The sequence below is a fragment of the Etheostoma spectabile genome, chromosome 3 (assembly GCF_008692095.1).
Source record: "Etheostoma spectabile isolate EspeVRDwgs_2016 chromosome 3, UIUC_Espe_1.0, whole genome shotgun sequence".
Lineage (NCBI taxonomy): Eukaryota > Metazoa > Chordata > Actinopteri > Perciformes > Percidae > Etheostoma > Etheostoma spectabile.
Window position 1 is genome coordinate 19139672 of NC_045735.1, and position 13724 is coordinate 19153395.

The following is a 13724-nucleotide window of genomic DNA, read 5'->3' on the forward strand; positions in this document are numbered from 1 at the left end:
TTGTGTAAGACATTGTTACTGTTACACTGTAACATCATAGAAATGTCAGTGGAACAAAAAAATACTGCCGTCGCTTCTACTCTGTCCTGAGAGATGCGTCATGGGAAAAGGCAGCTCAGTCCTCCTATTTTTATTTTAGCTTTGATTTCAGTTTGACTCCCGGTTCTCCATGTGTAGAAGGTCTTGGCCTATAGGGCATCTGGGAGATGAAAGAGAATATAGCTTTGTAATGCATCTGAAGTGGATTACAAAATATATTGGAAAGTAGTAACCTCTGAAAGGTTAATCTGCAACAGAGCAGATGCTATCTTGCTTGCTTATCATTCCTCTAATCAAACAGCTTTCTGTAGATTTGAGAAGGGATCCAAGTGATGTTATTCTCTGCACCACTCATTTAGAGATAGCTCTGTTGATAGCACAAACCCTCGACTAAAGCTTTAAGTTAAGCTTTAAAGCTGCAACATCAAACTGTCAAGCACTGTATTTTTGACCTTTCTCTTTTATTCTGCACTAATTGAAGTTCAGAAAGGACTCTACTTCACAGAAAATAACAGCAGGGGCGTAAGAAAACAGGCATGAAATGCCAGCATAAGCCATATAAAAATAACTTCCATTGTCTAGTTAATTACAATGGTTGTGCTACTACCTTCCGAACTAAACATATATATTTAACTTAGTTGATGTCTTCACTACAGCAGGAAATGATAAGCCGCTCTGAAATAGATGTCCCACGCATACAGACAGTAAATACTGCTTGTCATCACTTGTGGATCTGTGTAATACAGTGGGCAGTGGAGAATAACATCATCAAGTTAAATTTCATTGATCACATATAGCGATCCTTTTGGGGGGTGTACAGAGGCTAGACAGACCATAATTCATCACAATTATATCAAATTGAATAACATTTGCACTAAACAATTAAGTTATATAATATAAAAGAAAGATTGAAATAAATAAAAAAAACACTAGCAATTCCTCCCCAGTATTTTTTTCTCTCTCTACTACAATAGACAGTGTAGCATACCACCTCATAGCATGCAGCTAAAGACAAAGGGTAATGTTAGCTTACTGGCTGGTAGCATGCCATGCAGCTAAGTACACAGGGTAACATTAGCTTTCTGGCTGGTAGCATGCCATGCAGCTAAGTACCCATGATAACATTAGCTCACTGACTGGTAGCATAACATGCAGCTAAACACAAGTTGTAACATTAGCTCACTAGCTGGTAGCATGCCATGCAGCTAAGTACACAGGATAACGTAAGCTTACTGCCTGGTAACATGCCATGCAGCTAAGTACACATGGTAACATTAGCTTACTGGCTGGTAGCACACCATGCAGCTAAATATACAAGGTAACATTAGCTCACTGACTGGTAGCATGTCATGCAGCTAAGTACAAAGGGTAACGTTAGCTTACTGGCTGGTAGCAAGCCATACAGCTAAGTAAACAGGGTAGGCTAACATTAGCTTACTGACTGGTAGCATACCATGCAGCTAAGTATACACGGTACGGTTAGCTTACTAGCTGGTAGCATGCCATGCAGCTAAGTACACATGGTCAAATTAGCTTACTGACTGGTAGCATACCATGCAGCTAAGTTCACACAGTACGGTTAGCTTACTAGCTGGTAGCATGGCATGCAGCTAAGTACACATGGTCAAATTAGCTTACTGACTGGTAGCATACCATGCAGCTAAGTTCACACAGTACGGTTAGCTTACTGGCTGGTAGCATGCCATGCAGCTAAGTACAAATGGTAAAATTAGCTTACTGGCTGGTAGCATGCAATGCATCTAAGCACACTGGGTAACGTTAGCTAACAAGTAGATTGCAGCTGAATTTTTGCAGACACAACAGCCACTACCGGATAACTCTCCACTCTCCGGAGTTGGCGATCAGGAGAAATAACAGAAAATCTTCCTGTTTCCCTGAAGCTTCCCTGAAGTCACCAGTGTGGCAATATCTTACCTTCCCTGTGAGTGAGTGATGTAAACAAACGGTAAAAAATGTGGGTTCTGACGGGACTTCATGGTACCTTCAGGTGCATCTCGTTAAACTAATGGTGCATTCATTTGCACTCCATTAATTTGAAGACACACTGTCGTTGCAAATTACCCTTTTGCCTTCTAGTGGCTGTTATTGTGGCATCGCTGTCACTGAGGAAATAAAAAATGTTTAAATTGAAAATGGAAAATTCCACATGACTCCCATAACACCTCCTGATGTGATGTATAAATCTTTCGTTTCTGCACTTATTCCAGTATTGCAGTAAGGTAAATTTCTGATAGCTGACACTGCAATTTTCAGCTTTACACCTTGGGAGTTTCCACAAGCTATTTCCACAATATGATATGGCGTTGCAAGAAAGCATTTAGCCTTGAGCCATTTTCACTGGCCTTTTAGGATGAATCACATCATTGTGTAAGGCATAGTTGTGTGTTCCATTTTTTGCTAAAACATTGTTTTGCAATCTTAACAAGAAAGCTGGGAAGTCTGCTCCAAATTACTGCAGAGAGGAAGAAAAAGAGTCTCAGGCAGGGGTGAAAGGCTGGGTATTTGCCAAGTAGTTTTCTGTATATACTGGTATACTGTATGATGAGTTGCTTAAAATATCATCACCATATTAGTATATCACCCCCATAGTACAGAACATGTACTCATTCTATAATTAATTTTCATTGTGTGGCAGGTTGATTGGTCACTCTGTTTTCAAACATACTCACTCGCTGGACCAATCAGGACATAACCACATGCCATATAGGCCATAGACTGTATTAATAATATAAATTCCATGATATAGGCAGGGGGTTTGCCCTCTTGACACTCTCTACTCTTTGTTGCCGGAGCCACATTTCCACTGTGGGTCCCCTTGGGTCCGTAGCACGGTCATGGTCATTTGACAGGTAATGCAGTGTTGCTAATTTGTTTGATACCTATAGGTCGCGTTTGTGTTAGAACGGGCAAAACAGTGTTCAGTGTCTTTTGTAGTGTCTCCCCTTCATAAAACCAACTACTCTGGCAACGGAAAATTGTAGGCCCCATGTACACTCAAAAAAATGACTCATTGGATGAACGCAATTATATTGTGGGCAGGATTTCCATCCAATAAATATATGTACCCCCAACTCAAACTAAGAAAATCCATTCAACAGAATGTTAATCAGTTAGCCTAAGTAATTTATATCAATAGATACAACAGAATATAAATGGGCAAGACTAAACTATTTTTTTCAGATACAATAGTAAGTAATTGAGTTAGCTTAACAAATTTTTAACAAAATTTAACTGAAATTAAATAATTACATTAACTACATGAAATTGATTTACATTGTCTAACTCACATGTACATAATTATCAGAAAAGAAAATTTTACATACATTTTAATTTGATCCCCATAAACATACACATGAGACAAACCTGGTTACACTTTTTTATTGAAATACATTAAGATTTTAACATCTTAACTTAGAGACCCTCCACTCAAATTTTTTTTGTCTTGGTCCCCTTTTTTGGGGATGTTTGAGCTTCACTGTGCTGACTGATTAAAATTTGGGGAATTCACATATCTTTCCATTGTCCCCACAGCCAAAAAACATTTGGGCAAATATTTTAACTTCCAGTGATATCACACACAGTGAATCTCAACATGTCAATTTTAAAGAAAAAGGCTTTTTTTCACCCTCTCTGAATTGGGAATTTCCCTCCGAGTTTTATTAAAAATCCGGGTTTTTTAAGGGCAGGCCTCCCGGGCCAATTTTTTATATCACAACTCTTTTGGGCCCTTTAATCTGATTAAAAATTAAAATTAAATAATAATGTAATTTAAAACTTAAAGTTGTAAAGTGCCATAACAGCCAGGGTGTGCGGGTACTTCCTGCGGTAAAACTGCACCCAATAACATGTGAATGTTTTACTGCAACCACTGACACTTGATCCATCAAAAAAACTTCTGGAAATTCAAATGGGGGTAGGAGTAAATTCCCCTTTTACATTTTAAAAGTTTTACTTTTTTTTCGCATAAAAACCCAGAAAAATTTTTTTCCAGGAAATTTTTTAAACACGTTTTAAACCCTTTAAAAATGTCTGGAGGGCATCTTTAAACGAAATCTAAATCTTCCCCTTTTTTTACTAGAAAAAAATTAAAGCTTTTTAACTTGTTTTAAACAGTATACGGGTAAAAATGAAGGCCCCGCTACCCCCAAATCTCATCAAAAAACCACTATGCTTACATGTGTCAAACCCCCCTTCCCGGGGGGCCAAAATGCACTGAAAAAACCTATTGGATAAGTAAGTTTCTTGCCTTAAACACCATTACATAAAGAGAAAACAAATCTGCAATTGGCATCTAAAACCAATGGGCCCAAATACAAAATTGGGAAACCACGGTTCTTTTAAATTAAAAGATTTTTGGGGGGTTTGGGGTGTTTTTAAAATCCTTTAACATAAAGTTTTGTGGACGACTTTAAAGACTGGGAAAGAAAAGAATAATCACAAAACCTTCTGCGTGTTATAACCACAAGGAGTCTTTTCAAGAAAATTCCACAAAAATGAAATTTTGGCAACATTAAAAAAATTTGGGGGGGGGCCCCTTAAAAAGTAAGTAAGGGGTTTTTAGCTTTTTTAATCATTCAATCCATCTCGAGAGTCATGAATCAAAAAGTAGAGATAATGGCACCAAGGGGGTTAAGTTAATTAGGGAGGTAATGGGCAAACTTTGGGGTAAACCTTGCCCAAAGGCCCAAAGTAACCATCTTAACCCCCATAAGATTTCACATTTTTTTGTTATCTTAGGAAAACAATTTAATTTTCGCTGTTGATTTTTTCAGCCCTTTCCCACCAAAATTTTTAGATCTCTGAAAAACCCAAAAGGGTATTTGGGGTTGTCGGGAAAACTCAGATCAAGGGCTAAATACCCAAAAAAGCAGAAAAAGCCCGGATGCCCTGCCCAATTTTGTTCGGGACTTTGACCTTCAATCACAACTCCAACTCCTCACCCTGACCCCACCTTCGGATCCATAAAACCCCATACTTGTTTTTCTGGTCCCTTTCTGCATCCCCAGTCCCCCACGCCTGCACCACAAACACAAAACCACCACAATTTTAAATAAAGACGGGGGAAAGAAAAAGGGACAGACAAATGATACAGGGCTACTTATCAAAACACCTTATCACATTGGGGGAAGTGACAATTCCAAATTTCTATAAGGCTTTTTCCCCATAAAATGTGCCATGGAAAGTAAAAGGGCAATTTTTCAACAACATACAAACATGTATTCCGATTTCTTTAAGAAGTTCCTTTTATCTTCATTGGTAGATCAAGCCTTCAGGATACCTCCCTCCTGGTGTTGATGTTGGGCACAAGCAGGGGTTAAAATGAAATTTGGGCCAAAATTTTTGTTTTTGGGCACAGGTAAGGGAAGTTGTCTAAAGTCAACCCCCAAAGCCCCCCAAAACAAGATTGCAGTTTCTTGCATATTTTTCACAGCCCTTATGGGGTAAATCAATAAGAAAAAAAACTATTTGGGTAAAACACTATAAAATAGCCATTTAAAATGTGTTTAAATAGCAGCTAAATCATTATATCTCTTTTCTAAACCCAAAAACTGTGATGCGGACTTTCCCTTTAATTTTCTCCCCTTCACACCCCTTTTCTTTTTAAGATCGCATCCTTGCTAGAATTCCCTGTGCATAACTTTTACTGCAATGGCTTGGTGGGGATCCGCTAAATCGCATTTTTACCTAAAAAAAAAAATGCAGCCATTTCATTTTTTGTTATAATTTCTCCTTTTGGTCCATACAGTCTCAATGTGGGGGTAGCCTGCGTTGGGGGGGTAAAGAGAAAAAATACAGGTGTCTTGTTGGCATGGCTGCGTGCACCTTGGGGGATGTTTAAATCATTTATCACAATTGATGAACAACAAAGATTATTAGAGAGAGAAAATAGCTAACAATAAGCCTCTGGTCAGCTGTAAATGTACAGTGGACTAGTGAATAGAGACAGCAGCTTCTCAAGACTATACACACACAATTTAACGATCAGTCAAGTATAGGCCAGATTTGACAATTCTGATTTGACTATGTAAAACTTTAGCCCTAGTAATGTTGAGATACAATTGTGCAGAAAATTATCAAAATTGACAAAAAATATCAACTCATACAAACATGTACACATTTACTTACTTCACTCTCCTGGAATAAGGCAGGCCATCTGTTTACGACATCTTCTATCAGGGGCCTCTGCTCCACGATCTCTAGTCGTCTGTGGGAGAAGTTTTTCCCATTTTTTCTTTTATCACCACTTCATTGTCACGCTTTTTCACTTCTGACAATAAAGCAATTCTCTCATTCTCTAAACTTCTGTGGTCTCGCCTTTTGGGTGCAGAGGAATATAGTTAACTTCAGCCTTTCTAGGCTTCTTGATTTTTGGGTGCAGCTTTGCCTTGGCCTTCTCGTTTGTTTTCAAAGAGTTCACACGGGTTTCAGGATGTCCAAGTCTGCCAAGTTTTGTACGATAGTTTTGCATTTTATACTTAAGCGACTGTTTCCATCCCCAAAATCCTGTCTTGGATCCCAACTGCCCAGACAAGGATGGGCCCTTGTCAAAGCTGCTGCTACCTCTTCACACTGATAGTCTTGGATACTTTGTGTATTTCATCATTTCTTGCGCAAGGCCATCAAGGATGACCCCCTTTAGCTTTGGGCCAGGGCTAAAGTATGTTCCATTGGTCTCAAACTCTGTGTTTTTCTGTTGTAGTTCAAATTCTGCCTCATAGGTGAATTTAGGGACTACAAAAATCTTTGGCCAGGAGGCCAATCTTGAGGGCTGAGTTTCTGGGGATGAATGCGGTGTTGATGTGTACAGCGTATCGTCACTGCAGGATGAGGCTATTGACGAAACAGGGGTTTCAGGCTCTGAGAAAGTGGTAGCCGAGGTCTCACCAAAAGAGTCTACTGTGTACAAAGTGATGCAGGGCTCCACAGGTGACAAAATAGGATTAAAGATTATTTTCAGTGTGCTTTTGTTTTGAATGTCAAACACTGAAGTTAGGTTAATGAACTCATTAAAATCTGAATCCATGTATTGCATACGGAAGTCCTCTTTCAATTGAAAGAATGTCTTGATTAGCACATGTAGTTCTTCCACTGATGCTGGAATTCCAGAAGGAAGGTGCAGTTTTCTAGAGTCAGACACGTCACCAAAAATGATCCGCAGGACAGCTGGACTTGCCATTTTGCAACACCTTTAATCTAGAGCAGAAAAAGGATGACAAAAAAAAAAAAAAAGTTATATTTGCAAAAAAATAAAATAAAAAACAGTTTGTGATTATCTAAGTCTGGCATCAATAGCTCATACTATTTGGGTTTAACAAAGACACTAACCTTTAACGATGAGGAATCTTTTCAACATTACCATACGCAAACCCCGAACCATGTATTCCACAAGGGGATAAGGGTCCACCAAGTCATCAAGTTCAATTAGGGCAACCTCTCTAGTGGGTGATGCAGACAGTTCAAAACCTCCATAATGCTCCCTATACCAAGCACATTCATCTTTTACTAGAAAACACAACTTCTCCTTCAGAACGCACATTTGAATGATCTTATTAAATTTAGGCAATCCATCTACAGATCCGTGTACAATAAGCATCCCCTCATTGTAATGTATACCACTGCAAGACACATTTTTTGCTATATAAACTTCAGTCACATCTGGGTACCTCTGGTTCAGAGCAGACACTACTCCTTCACTTAGGACATCAACAGGCATGATTGAGACATCTGTGACCTCTAAGGGTGACTTCTTGAGACTCGAGGAATGTGTGTGGTAAGCAAGCATGAACTGGTGTTTAATGGCTAGTGAACGAGTTATATTCTTAAAGCAATTTGTATGTCGTGCAACCTGCTTGAAGAAACTATGTTTAGCCTCAAATCTCATAGTCCACAGAGCAATTAGAGGTCCAAAGCAACGAATCATGTGTGGATAGTGCTCCAAATAGTGATGTTTAGGTAGGAGCTTGATGTGTGGAAAGAGTTCAATATAGCGGTGTCTGTGATCATAGATTCTGGCCTCAAGATATGCAACAGTCTCCTCTGTATGAATAGGAGCCACAATCAACTCAACTATGTCCTTAAGGTCTATAATTACCTGCCACGCTGGCTCACCTTCTGGCAAAATGTCTCCAATCAGCAAGGGAAGAAATCTGAGCAAGGCCCAATTTTCCTGTGCGTTGCCACCTATAGTGTTGCTAGTTCGGAAAAAGCGTGATATTGGATGGGGGCGATTTGTTTTGTCCCCCCATTTGTATGGAAATGTCTGGATCAATTTGTTAAGGCCCTCAAGATTGAAGTATTTTTGGAAATCAATAAACTGATACAGTGTGCTAGTTCGACTGGAACGACACCCTCGAAGAGGTCGTGCACGATATCAGGAGGATAGCCAGTGCTTACATGAAAATGAGAAAGGTGGTTGGTTAAAACACACTGTTTTTTTACACCACTGCAAATAGTAGCATTTTTCTGAGCAGTCTGGACATGGACATCATGGAGGTCTCTGGTTCTTAATTTGAAAGCACCCGATTTGACATCTTTAGTCTGAAACTCTGATTTGTCTCCAGTACAAAACCTGCATATGGACCCACCAGAAAAACTCTCAACAAATCCACCTATTCCATGGGCTCCAAGATTGTCAGCACTTACATACTGAACAGTACCTTTAACAAACTGACCAAGCTGAGAAATAAAGACACCATGCTGTTCCAATGTACCCAAATCTTGCAAGAGAGGCTCTAAAACCTTTTCATAGCCATAGGCCTTGACATCATCTGATTTGCATAGAACAGCCAATAGATTGAGGTAAGTGTTGAATGGGAACCTGGTGGCAAATTACCTAAAACCCAGTAGACACCACAGAGTTTGTGTTTCTTTCGAGATGTCCCAAGAGGATTACAAATCTCAAAATCATCCACATAAAGATTTACTGCTATTCTCAAACCTTCAGCTGACAAAAAATGATTTTGCTTATAGTACTCACCATCTCTTATGGTTCTGTACTCTTTGTGATCAGATAACAGCTGGTTTTGATGAGTTTTAAGATGTTCAAGGACAGCTTTATGAGAGTACAAATGTTGCAAAGACTGTAATATAGGGATGTATTGAAATGTCCTATTCCTCTTGGCATCTAATATGTACTCAATTGGCTCTAAAACACCAAAATGAGAGGTATAGTACTGTGCACGTTTATAACCAGTACTAAGAGGGCCATCCTTTGCAATAGCTATGCCCAGTGGATTGGATTTGCATAAAGCAGTGCAAACCTCATCCACTACTGACTCTTCAACTTGCAATTTATGACTCTGGAATACCTCAGAAACAATAGATTTTATGACAGGCAAAGATGCTGTACTTAAAATGTAGTGAAGTTCAGAAAGGACCTCATCAATAACCACCTTTGGAATGTGAACAATATTTTCCAACTTCAATAGAATGCAACCAATTTTCTCGTCAATAAAATTTGGCGTGTACAATTCTGCAGCATCACCACAACTTAATGTTTCATTTTCTGCATCCACAGACTCTGTAGTTCCATCTGCACAATTAATTTGGTTGATGCAACTGACTTGTACTGATGACATTGGCTTTAAAATCTTTCAGTGAATGTTGGTTATGTTTCCTGTTTTTGTGTGTGTTGAATGTACTGTAAACATTAGTTTTAAATGTGCATCCTACAAACATACAAGGAACTGTTTCATCATGCCTGAGATGTCCATTTATGTGTTGGAAAAAAGCTCTTTCAGTTGCTAGTTCTCTGCATGAGCACACGTGACACTGGAATGTAGACCCTTCAACTGAGTTTGGAACTTGATGTTTTCCATGACTTTTGTATGTGTGATTTAAAAGCTTACTCCATGTATTAAAAGTACAGGGACAATCTGTATATGGACATGGATAGCGATAACTGCCCCTAAAGTGCCAATGAGCCTGCCTAAAATGTTGCAACAACAAATACCTGCTAGCTAATTCCAAACTGCATTCTTTGCACTGCCACATTCATACTCCTAAAAAGGAGAATAAAAGATAATTAGCACATATCACATTGAACAAATTACAATGATGCAAATCAGCTTGTAGGCCTACTAGCATTGAGCAAGTAGTCTTTTACTTACCATCCCTAGGAGGTTGCCACAATCTGCTTTACAACTTAAACTGCAAAAGATGAGATACATATATTAGGTGTTAGCAGTGGAGAAAATACTCAAGCAATGTATCCAAATGAAAGTAATTATGAATTATAGTCAAACATGTTTGTGCAAAGGTGTTATACTTTAAACTATAATGTGGCCCTATGATTTCTGTGATGCAGAAAACTTAGATGGAATTGGAGAATTTGATAATAAAAATATAATTATCTTTTAACATTAAATATTGTGGCATATGCCAAAATGTAGCAGAAATTGTTTACAATTTTACAGCGGATCAAATGTAGGCGGCTTATCTGCACCTGCCGAGCCACAAACCCCTACAACGCGCACTTGTTGCCGCCATAAATAAATCAAGAAAATAAGGAGCTGCCCAGTGTGCAGCCCGGGCTCGACAGGCTGCCATTTTAAGTTCACCTACAGCCTAAATGCAATATCACTGAACGAGCGACAGACATTTGAACTGGCTAACGTTAGCGTTACGTGGTATTGACCGCTTCGGTCCGTGGCTGCTTGACGCCGCCATAACACTAACACTAACACACACACACACACAGACACACACACACTTTTGTCTACAGGCCAGTTTTGCCCAGTCCAACATTGCAGTGACGAAGAGCAATAAATAAGTTAACCAAAGCAGTCAATGTGGCCTCTAACGTTAGCTATAACGTTAGCTATAACGTTAGAGCTATATCAAACGGTAGCTAACGGTCAAGTCTAAAATTAGCACTAGCTAGACACCAACTCCCTTCAACTTTGAGGAGTGAAATTCGGCTCGCTTATCTGCTGCACACATTTCGTTCATTATTACGGAATTAACGTTATTTGACATAAAACGAACACTTACCAAGTAGTGGAATTTCCCCTTTTATTTTGCAGCGTTTTTCAAACGTTTCCTTCGCGTTGCAGCCGGAGGATGAAGCGATGGACGGAAAGAGCGCGCTGGCTCGCACATGCGCAAAGGGCTCGCTGTCTCGCACATGCGCAAAGGGTGGACCCGTATGACACTTTTTTTTGGCGATCTAACGTAAATCAATCTCTTAGGTGGAGCTATTAAAATAATTTTAGTTAAACCACTTGAATATTTATATATATGATCTTAAATAGATATATTTAAATAAAACTAATTATATTTAAATGTGTCACCTCTAAGAAGGGCTTGAATCATTTTTTTGAGTGTACTGTAGCTGTCCTATCGGTGGTGTATTGGTGCGAAGCTCCCTGATGGATATGTATAAATATAAATTGGCATTTCATATTGGTTTGTTACATCATACTGTTACTGTAATTGTAAACTGCTTTGCCGACGCTGATATCTGCACTAGCCCCTCCTTTCCCTGCCACGCTGCTGTTTTGTCTCAACCAACTTCAACGGGCTGTTAATGAGCTCAATCCAGGCTCCGAAGCGTCCATGCGCCTTTCACCGTCGGGATCTGATGCCCAACTGGGTGCCCTACAGGGCTGCATTAGTATGACTGACTAATTGTGAAAGGCAAAACTATCTAGTCTTTTCTTTGGCCTGTCCGTGTTTGTTATTGCATGTGAAGATTGGGGTCTCTGTTTATGGGTTTGTTTGGTTACATGTGTTTGTTAGGATTAAGTGATTTTTGGTAGCGTTCTGATGGACTTTCATTTCTGATGAAACTTTATGGTTTATTTGTTAATCTTCATTTATTTTGGTTTGGCTCTAGGCAGCCATTGGCCACTTCCGGCTGCCTAGATTTGCCTTGGATTGAAGTTGGTTTTCATTTATTTTTGGTTTATTAATTTATTTCTGAGTCTGTAGTCTTTTGCCGACGGTGGTGGTGTCTCCCTCCTTGCTGTGTTTTCCCCTTTTGGTTTAGTTTATTATGTTATTTTGGTTCTCACCACCATGTGTGGGTGATTCCTCCCGAAGAGCCCGCACCCCTTGACCCTGTCCCTCCATCGGTAAGGCCACAGCACTCACCCCCCCTATTTCAATGCGTTTGGTATTTTAATGGTATTTTATACTTGAGGTTTTTAGTAATTTCAAAAATTAAAATTATTGTTTTTAATGAAACTATGTCTCTGGCTTTGTACATAAGTCCAACCTGTGTGCTTTCTGTATTTTGATGGTTTGATTATCGAGCTAGTCAAATCCTATTCTAGAGGAGAAACCATCCGGGTGGCGTTGCCGTTGCCACCCTTGGGTCTGGGCGTTGAGCGAGCCAAAACCACCACACCGAAAAGTCCCACTCGCCACAATTGAAACGTCACCGCTTGAGTCGTTTAACTGGAAAGAACTCTAATATTAAGGTATTACTGTAATTTTCATGTCTTCTCACTAATTGACAAACCGCAAAAAACAGCTCATATATAAAGTGGATTTGATGGAGAATACAATCAAAGCTTTACCAGAAGAAAGATTTGAAATATATTACAATCCTTATCCAGTCTAATTTAAGACACATTTCTTGGGGTTGTATAACAAGACATGTAGTTATGCGGTACTTTGTGACAGCTGAGGGTCACAATGAATTGTAAAAGCTCTGACAAGCGTCGTGGGAAATGAGCAATGAACCTCGAGAGGAAATTAAAAATTAAGTGGGTCCTATGTGCCGTGCCGAAACTCTAAGAAGTGCCCGGTTGATATTCAAGGTGATTACATCGCGGCTAAATAGAATGTGAATGTTAATCACTCAAGCCTTTTGACATAAACCATTTCCTAGAAGCAGTTTGAAATGTATTTTCCTATTTTCTTACATTTCTGGTTGAAAGCGCGGTAACTGAAGGCGCTGTCCTTGGTGCTGAAATCTTTTGTTGCCCCTCCTGCCCTTGCTTGTTTTTTTTTTTTTAAATAACCAGGCATAACATCATGATTGTAAAGTATGATTAGAAATTCTTACGTGAAGGTCTACATGAAAAACTTTTTTGAATATTGGGTTAACACTGCCCATGGACAGCTTTTAGTCAGTCTGGTATCTTAAATTAGCCAAATATTTTGTATTTTATATGGTCAAGTTATTAAAAAATGCATTTATACATAGTTTTTTATGCACAAAATAATGTAGCATCTTTATCTGGATGTTGATAGTTGGATGGAGATAAAGATGATAAATTAGTCTAAACTGGAGCTCACATTATTAGTGGTTAGGTTGATCGACAGAAGTAATTTGTCCTAAGTTGAATATCTTTGTGTGTTTTTTTAACATTTGACGCTAGTTCATTTATCAGGTGTCACTTCAGGAGCCAAAAACGAGACCCTCAGACAGATGATCATTAGTTGTGTCATGGGATCTCAAATATTTGACGTCGCTAAGGTAATATTTAACAGCGTCAGGGCCAGTTTCATCATTAGACTGCTCAGCAAATGGGATGCGTCTCATTGGCCACATGGCACAAAAATTAAAAAGTCTGTGGGCATTAGCCCTCATTTAGTCCTTGGGTCAAATTTGACCCGTTTTCAGTTAATTGTTGTTTTTTTGTCACAATAAATTGGCCGTCGAAATAAGCGTTACATTAAAAATATGAAAAACACTTGGGGAAAAAAAAGACCAA

The 13724-nt window shown here is 39.1% G+C and overlaps 2 long non-coding RNA genes across 3 annotated transcripts in view; both read right to left on the reverse strand.

Moving 5' to 3' along the window:
• LOC116673846 (uncharacterized) overlaps positions 1 to 13724 on the reverse strand; it is a 352638-nt gene that overhangs the window by 224937 nt on the left and 113977 nt on the right. The window lies entirely within an intron of this gene.
• Positions 6190 to 10275, reverse strand: LOC116673899 (uncharacterized). Of its 2 annotated transcripts, none has more exons than XR_004327911.1 (3): positions 10170 to 10275; positions 10013 to 10061; positions 6190 to 7254 (listed from the first exon to the last, which is right to left on the reverse strand). It is a non-coding gene; the product is annotated as an uncharacterized LOC116673899 (long non-coding RNA). The 2 variants fall into 2 exon arrangements; XR_004327912.1 differs by lacking the exon at positions 6190 to 7254 and adding an exon at positions 7335 to 7496.